Genomic DNA, 8,692 nt, shown 5'->3' with positions numbered 1-8,692 from the left:
TCCTGCCACTCCACCTTACTTCTCATATGCAGTTATCAAGTTCTAGCCATTCTACCTGCACAATCTTTCTCTCATTTTCCCTACTTCTCCTTTCTGTTTCCAAAACCACCATCCTGGCACAGACCCTCTTTATAATGTTCCTGAACAAATCAGGCCAGTAAAACAACTCTGAAAGATTTAAGAACTCTAATCAACGTGATGACTCACCAATCACAATCCAGAAGACCCCTAATGAAATGTTTCCCATCTTCTGACTGAGAAGTGTTGGGCTCAGGATGCAGAATGAGACATCTTTCCTGGATATGGCCAATGTGGGAATTAGTTTTGTTTGACTATGCATATCTGCTTACAGAGTTTTGTTTTTCTTTTTTCAGTGGTGGTGATGGTGTGAGATGAGAGGAGGATGTTTCTAATATGTGTAGCCTGTATCAGACTGGGTGCCGTCTTGGGGAAGGAGGGGGAGAAAAATTTAAAACAAAAGCTTATGGAAGTTATTGTTGATAAATCAAAATAAATTAATAAAAATTTTAAAAAAAGATATTTCTAAAACTGAAAAATAATAAAATTAAGTTTAAAAAAAGGAAGAGATTATTAGTCTAATGTTCAGGTTTTTCCACAAATAGCACCACCCTATCTTTCTAGTTCTATCGTACAGTACTCCCCTCCCACATACATTTCCTGGGTTGTCCTGTTTTTGTGATCAATCTGTTACCTATATCTGGAATGCCACCCTACCCAGCCCTCCAAATCTCTTAACTATTGAAATCCTACGCCTGTGTACTTTAAAGCTTGGTGTAAATGTCATGTTATCCCATAGTCAATAATGATCATTCCTTCTCTGAGACCTTGTAAAGCACTGGTTTTTGTACTTATGCACTTTTCCTTTTTCATTTAATACTATAATTGTGTGTGTGTTGTGTTCCTCCACTTGACAATGCTTTATGTGAGGGGATTGTGTATTGTTTAAAATGTTCATGCCCCCTAACACTTATCACAGTACTTTGTTTACAATAGGTACTTATTAAATGTTTGTGGAAGCTAAATTTGTCACTAAATAGCTATGTGGCACTGGACAAATATCTGTATATACTGTTTGTGTGTTATCTCCCCTGTTAGACAGTGAGTAACTTGAAAACACGGACTGTCTTTTACTTTTCTTGTTCCCCCCAGTTGGTGCTTAAATGTTTGTTGACTGACTATGTCCCTGGCCCTCAGTTTCATCAGTAAAATATTTTGAACTAAATAATTTCTAAAATCCCGTTGAACTCTAAAATTCATTATTCTAGGCCACCACCTATGTGACCTTGGAATAATCATTTAAATTCCTTGGGCCTCAACCTCTTCATCTGTTATATAAAGTGTTTATACCAGATGATCGCAAAGGTTCCTTTGAGCTTTTTTATTCTATAATTCTATGAAATGTAGATTTAAAAATTTTCATTTTAAACTTAAATACAAAATGAGGGAAAGAAAGAACAGTTTAATGTACACAGCAGAACATAGAAGATTCAATATAAAACCATGAATTTCCATTTCAAACTGTTTAGTTTAAAAAAAAAACTGTGTAATAAATACTGCACATTGTTTTTAAGGCTACCCAGCTTTTCTGTGCTTCCTTCTAAGTTTTCTTTTGTTCTCTGCTGTACACTTTTTATTTTATTTTGTTGTATTCTCCCTCCCTCCCCACCCTGACCTAGAGAAGGCTACAATTAAACACGAATATATATTTATATATATATGTACCTATATATGTGCAAATATACACACATATATGTAAAACCATACTTTCTATGCATATGTATCATAATACACTTATGAGTTCTTTCTCTGGAGGTAGATAGCATCTTCCTTTATAGGTCCAAGTCTTTTCATGTTTTTCTAAAATCAACTAGCTTGTTTTTTCTTTTTTTAAAAATTAATTCATTAATTTATTTTTAGTTTTCAATATTCACTTCCACAAGATTTAGAGTTCTAAATTTTCTCCCCATCTCGTCCCTCCCCCCACCCCAAGATGGCATGCATTCTGAATATCCCTTCCCCTAATCTGCCCTTCCTATCTCTCCCCCGCTTCTCTTATCTCCTTCCCCTTCAATTTTTCTGTAGGGCAGGATAGATTTCTATACCTCAGTTCCCTGTATATCTTATTTCCCAGTTGCATGTGAAAACAATTTTTTAACATTTGTTTTTAAAACTTTGTGTTCCAAATTTTCTCTCTTCCTCCCTCCCCATCCACTCTCGTTGAGAAGGCAAGCAACTCAATACAGGTTATACATATGTAGTCATGCAAAACACTTCTATCATAATCGTGTTGTGATGAGCTAAGTATATTTCCCTTAATCCTATCTCGCCCTCCCTTTATTCTATTCTCTCATTTGACCCTGTCCCTCCTTAGAAGTGTTTGCTTCTGATTACCCCCTTCCCCAATATGCCCTCCCCCCTATCATCCCCCTGCTCTCTTGTCCCCTTCCCCCCTATTTTCCTGTAGGGTAAGATAGATTTCCATACCCAATTGTAGCTCGTTATTTCTTCTAGTGCAGTAGTATTCCATTACAATCATATACCACAATTTGTTTAGCCATTCCCAAGTTGAAAGGCATCTATCATTTTAACTAATCCTATAGTGTAAGATGATATCTCAAATTGTATTAATTTGCATTTCTCTCCTCGATGATTATTTGGAGCATTTTTCATATGACTATATATCGTTTTAATTTCTTCATCGAAAAACTGCCTACTTGTATTCTTTGATCGTTTTATCGATTGGGGAATGACTCATTCTTATACACTTCACAAAATTCTTTAAATTTTGAGAAGAAGCTTTTATCTAGGAAACTGTCTGAAAAATTTTTACCCAATTTTTTTGCTTTCTTTTAATCTTGGCTACATTGGTTTTATTTGTATAAGAACTTTTAAATTTAATATCGAAATTATCCATTTTACACCTCACAATGCTCTCTATCTCTTGTGTATTCATAAATTGTTCTTCTATCCGTGAGTCTGATATGTTCCATATTCTTTTAAGTTTCTTATGATGTCTCCCTTTATGTCTAGGTCGTGTATCCGTTTTGACCTTATCTTGGTACGTAGTTTAAGATAATGGTCTGTGTTCAGTTTCTGCCAAACTGCTTGCCAGCTTTCCTGACAACTTCTACCAAATAATGAATTCTTATCCCCAGAACTTGTCAGACACAAGATTACCATAATCCTTTACTACTGTGTATTGTATGTCTGTTCTTTTTCACTGAGTGGTTCTTAAACAGTGGTGTCCAGAAATGAGTCCAGTAATCTAGGCAAGTTCTGATGAGGGCAGAGTACAGAGCTACTATCACCTCCCTATTCCTGGAAGTTCCATTTGTCTCTTTGGCTGCTGCATCACGCTTCTCACTCATATTGAGCTTGCAGTCCACAACGTGAGCTAGATGAAGAGTAAGCGGAAAAAGGATTGACTATAAAATGGGGGTGGAAGGGGGAGAGGGAAGCAAATTTAGGGAAAACAATCTCTATTTTCTTAATAAAGTAGGAGGTGGGATCTTGTGCTGACAGAACAAGGATAGGAAAACTTGAACATAAAAGAGGCTTAGAACAGTAGCTGTGAAGAGCTTTCATGGAATGAAGGAGTAAAAGGAATACCTTCAAATCCATTTTTCAGTTATAGAAAAATCTTCCTCCCATCTCACACCATCACCACCACTGAAAAAAAGAAAAACAAAACTCTGTAAGCAGATATGCACAGCAAAACAAAACTAATTCCCACATTGGCCATATCCAGGAAAGATGTCTCGTTCTGCATCCTGAGCCCAACACCTCTCAGTCAGAAGATGGGAAACATTTCATTAGGGGACTTCAGGATTGTGATTGGTGAGTCATCACGTTGATTAGAGTTCTTAAATCTTTCAGAGTTGTTTTACTGGCCTGATTTCATAAGCAAATAAGGAGCCACTGAAGGATTTTAAGCAGTGAGAGTGCCATGATCAGGTCATGAGGAAGATTAAGTTGGCATCAAAACAAAGGATAAGTTAGAACAGGGAAAGAAATCAGTGTGAGAAGTAGCATTTGGGAGGCAGTTGTAATTATTCAGGAACATTATAAAGAGGGTCTGTGCCAGGATGGTGGCTTTGGGAACAGAAAGGAGAAGTGGGGAAGATGAGAGAAAGATTGTGCAGGTAGAATCACTAGAACTTGATAGCTACATATGAGAAGTAAGGGGGCGTGGCAGGGGGGAGGGGAAGAACAGTCAGAGAACAAGCATTTAATAGGCACTACTGTGTTCCTGGCACAGTGCTAAGCTTTGGGAATACAAACACAAACTGGAAGAGAGACAGCCTCTGCCCTCAAAAAGCTTACATTCTAACCGGGGAAGATAATTCATGATAGGAAGCTGAAATTATGAGTGTGTTGGGAGAAGGAGGGGATAGGGAAGGAGGAATGGAAGGTACCTGCCATTTGGAAAAGTCAGGATTTGAGCCTAGAGAGGAATGAAGACATGGCTGGCCAAATAAAGACACTTTACTGAAAATTGAGATTCTGGGAGAGGCCAACCAGTCAGAGGAAGAGGGTTCAGGGAAACACTGCAGGTAACCCCATGGAAGATAGGAAAATCATGCTCATTTTCGCTGGGTATATTCAATCTTTCCAGACTTCTCCATCTTCTTATATGCTAAGCCCTTTTTTCCTTCTGGATTCATTCTCCTGCCCAGTTTTCAAACACTCTATGCTCTCTTGTTCTTGTTCTTGTTCTTTACTTCCCTGTCTCCTTTGATATCTCCTCTGCCTGGCCAACCTTAGGGTAGATGGTTCCTAAAACTCTATCCCCAAAGTTCTTCTCTCTACACATCTACTCTTCAACCATCTATTTACTTTCAAAGCTTCAGCTGGCAGCTTTACCCAGATGGCTCCCCAAATCTGCACAGTTAGCCCCAACGTTACTCCTGAACTTCAGACCCATATCTCTAAAATCAGCACTTACATCTCGCTAATCCTTCAAAGATCAGCATATCACAAATGAGTTTATTATCCTTTCCTCAACACTTCTATCATCACTATTTCTGCCTTTTCACTTTCTCATGTTGAACTATTTGACAATGCCAAGGACTTTGGTGGCAAGAACTTTCTGGGAAATAATTTGTATAACATTCCCCAATAGGTGGTTATCCCTTTAGTTTTCAGTTTGGGGCTACTATGAAAAAGAACAGCTATAAATATTAATGTAGATAGTCCTTTTCCTCTTTTTGACTTATTTGCAGGCACAGGTCTAATACCTGGGTCGAAGGATATGCATAGTTCAGTAATTTGGGAGGCATAGTTCTAAATTGCTTTCCAGAATGGCTGGATCATTTCACAGCTCCACCAACAGTACATTTGTGTACCTATTATCCTGCAGGTCCTCCCAACATTTGTCATTTTTTTTGCCACTCTAAATGTATGTGAAATAGAACCTCAAATGTGCACTTTTCTAATTATTAGTAGGAGCATTTTTTCATATGGTATCCTTTCACCATTTATTGTGAATAATTGTATAAATTTCAGTAAGTTCTTATACATCTTGAACATAAGACCTTGTTATTAGAGAAACTTATAAAATAAATGGTATGATTTGAGGAGGGCCAAAAGACCCTAGCCATATAATGTAGCTAAGTTTTGATAAGGAGAACTTGGAGGAACTTGGGGACTCATTAGTGGAGAGCCAAGCACTTGGATACTGGTTGTGGAGGTTTCAGAGACAAACTTGATCCACTTTATAGTCAGCACGTATATCTGAGAGTCTGTTTCTAAGTGAATGTCATGGGCCTACATTTTTTTTGCAATCAATAGGAAGCAAGAAAGAAACACATTTTAAAAAATTCACTAACTTTTAAATTTGTAGCTGTACTTTTGCCTCTTTGAAAATCTACGTAGAAACTGCCTAAGACAGAAATTTGTCAAAGGAGTATGCAGAATGATTTCAGAACCACTGCTGGTCAGTCAACTTGGATAAATTATCAATCGATTACAGCTCTGATTTTTCTAAAAGGGGAAGAGGATGGATTTAGAAACTACAGACCAATATACGTTTTTATTCAATCCCCAGGAAAATTAATAATTTGTAAGTAATTGGAGAGTTAAAGGATTATTAGGGAAGACTTAAGTCATGACAAATTAACCTCATTTCCTTTTTTGATAAGAATAGTAGATTAGGACTGTTGTAGACCTTGTTTTAATGCTTGTTGATTGTAGGCTTTATGGGTAACTGCATAGCTGTTTGTACAGCATCTTGATTAATGTAGGGGAATTTCTAAGGCCACCGGACTTTGACCAAAGTATTTAAAATTTTAATTCGTGATTTTGTTAAAGTGAAGACAAGCTTAATAATTTTATGATTGACAAACATTTGAGGATAACTAATACATATTCAGTATACAAAATGAGCTTGACTGCCAAAACTCTGGGCCAAAACCCAGTTAAAACTGAAAATAAGGAAATGTAAAGCCTTGTTTTAGGTTCCAAGGAATTAATTGCATAATTGTTGGTTGATCACAAACTCTATGTTCCCTCCAAACCTAACTTAATTATGCAAAACATTGAAAGATACAGTGTTATTTCACCTATCAGAAACTCAGCTGAGCTTGTGGAGGTAGATTTAAAAACGTCTTTAAACAGTCAAAATAGATGTTATAGCTTGTGTAGTTTATTCACAGAAAAGCCCCATGGGGTTTTCACTCTATTCTCACTGCACACAATTCTTTAAAAAAAGTTTTTTTTTAATTCTGTTTTTAAACACCAAAAAAAACCCCATTTCCATATGTGAAGCAGAACACAAAAAGAGGATTATATATGAAACCATGAGTCTACATTTCTTACTGCTTGTTTTTTAAAAAAATACATAATAAATTACATGTTACTTTCAAGACTGTTCTGTTTGTCCGTGCTTCCTTCTGAATTTCCTTCTGTTTTCTTCTCTGAATTTTACAAAACGTTTCAATAACCCTTTTAAAAAATCACTGTTAACCTCCACCCCTACAGCCTCTCCCCTAATAAAAAGCTGAGAGAAAGAAAATGAAAAGTGTTCTAACAAATAAGTATTGTCAAGCAATACAAGTACATGCAGTGGCCATGTCCAAAAAAGCACGTCTCTTTCTGTAGCTTAAGTTCATTGCTTCTCTAAGAGGTAACAAGCTTTATCACGTGTCCTCTGGAGACTTGGTTGCCATTGCATTGATCAGCTTTCTTAAGTCTTTCGGAGTTGTTTTTCTGCATGGTGTTATTGCCCTTGCATAAATTGTTCGTCGTTCTTCTGCTTCTGCTTACTTCATTCTACATCAGTTCGTATTGCTCAGGATTCTCTGAAATTGATTTTTTTGTTATTACTTATGGAACACATTGATATACCACAGTTTGTTCAGTCACTCTCTTATTGATGGGTGCTCCCTTAGATTCCAGTTCTTTTTTCCCTTTAATTCCCTTCCCACATGATACCCCAGCTTATTTTACTTGTGAGTATTAGTTTTTAGATATTATCCTCCTTTGTTCCATTCCCACTTGTTATCTGTTTGATATGTAGTTATACTATGCAGTGTGTGCATGAGAAAGATGAACTCTCCTTTGTTCATTTCAGATAAGAGTGAGGCTCATCTGATGCCCGTTGTCCCCATCCCTTCCTCCATACTCTTTTTACGCAAACCAATTAGGAGAAACAGTAACTTCCACCCCCTTCTTCCTCCTTTCTACACTAGTATATTTCTTTTGCTCTTTTTCCTCCACCCTCTTAAAACAGAACAGAACAAGTCCTCTTGCTTTTCTTATTTAACTCCCTCAGTACCCTTTGAAGACACTAAACTTCTGAAGGGACACTTTTTTTTCTCTCACTATCAGAATGCTAATACCACATCATCATATGAGCACTTCCAATTGCTCAGATAAATTTATCTTTCTAGGTTTTTCTAGATTCTTGTACTTTCTTTTCAGTTTCTCCTGAGCTTTGGCTTTTTTATTGAAGATGCTCAAAAGTCCTTTATTCTGTTAAAGGCGCCCCCCCCCCCAGATTTGCAGAGTAAGTTATTGTTTTGTCTTGTCTTTTCTTTGCCATGTCTTCTGCATTTTGAAATATGGTATTCTAAGCTCTCCTCTAGTTTATAGTAGAACCTTCAGGTCTTCTGTGGTCCTGACATTGGTTGCTTGGTACTCGAACTCCTTTTATATATATCTCATTCTGCACCTCTGTTCAGAAGTGGGGATAGGAGTGGGTTGGGGCATGCTTTATCATTTATCCTCTGGAGCTGTGGTTAATCGTTGTGTTGATCAAAATTCTTAAGTCTTTCACAGTTGTTTTCCTTTACATTATTGTAATTGTATAAATCGTTTTCTTGGTTTTGCTCATTTAATTCTGAATCAGTTCATACATTTTCCCAAGTTTTGAAATTGTCTATCTCATAATTTCTTATGGCACAATGGTATTCCATTATATTCATATACCGTTGTTTGTTCAGCCATTCCTTGTTGTATAGGCAACCCCTTAGTTTCTAGTTTTCTGTTACCACAAAAAGAACAGCTGTAACTTTTTTTTAAATATATAGATCCTTTTCCGCTTTCTTTGTTCTCCTTGAGGAATATGACAAAAATTGCAATTTTCTCTTAGAGTGATATAATGTACTTTTGTTGTCATTGTTTAGTTGTTTCAGTTGTGTCTGTCAATTCTTTTTTTTTTTTTTTTTTTGCT

At 36.7% G+C, this 8,692-nt stretch overlaps 1 protein-coding gene across 5 annotated transcripts in view; it reads left to right on the top strand.

Moving 5' to 3' along the window:
* Nucleotides 1–8,692, top strand: part of LOC114030466 (choline-phosphate cytidylyltransferase A) — an 86,026-nt gene that overhangs the window by 41,523 nt on the left and 35,811 nt on the right. For 2 of the 5 annotated variants that reach the window (XM_027845296.1, XM_027845295.1), the window contains exon 1: nt 3,770–3,858. The exons of the other annotated variants lie outside the window; for them this stretch is intronic. The gene's annotated coding sequence lies outside the window, so the exon portion shown is untranslated. Of the gene's footprint in view, nt 1–3,769; nt 3,859–8,692 lie in introns of those variants that run through there. 5 annotated transcript variants of the gene reach the window in all.

The sequence above is a fragment of the Vombatus ursinus genome, unplaced genomic scaffold (assembly GCF_900497805.2).
Source record: "Vombatus ursinus unplaced genomic scaffold, bare-nosed wombat genome assembly UNPS02014959.1, whole genome shotgun sequence".
In the NCBI taxonomy this organism is placed as follows: Eukaryota; Metazoa; Chordata; class Mammalia; order Diprotodontia; family Vombatidae; genus Vombatus; species Vombatus ursinus.
The sequence above is the reverse complement of the archived record's forward strand: the minus strand, read 5'-3'. Positions and strand labels throughout refer to the sequence as shown.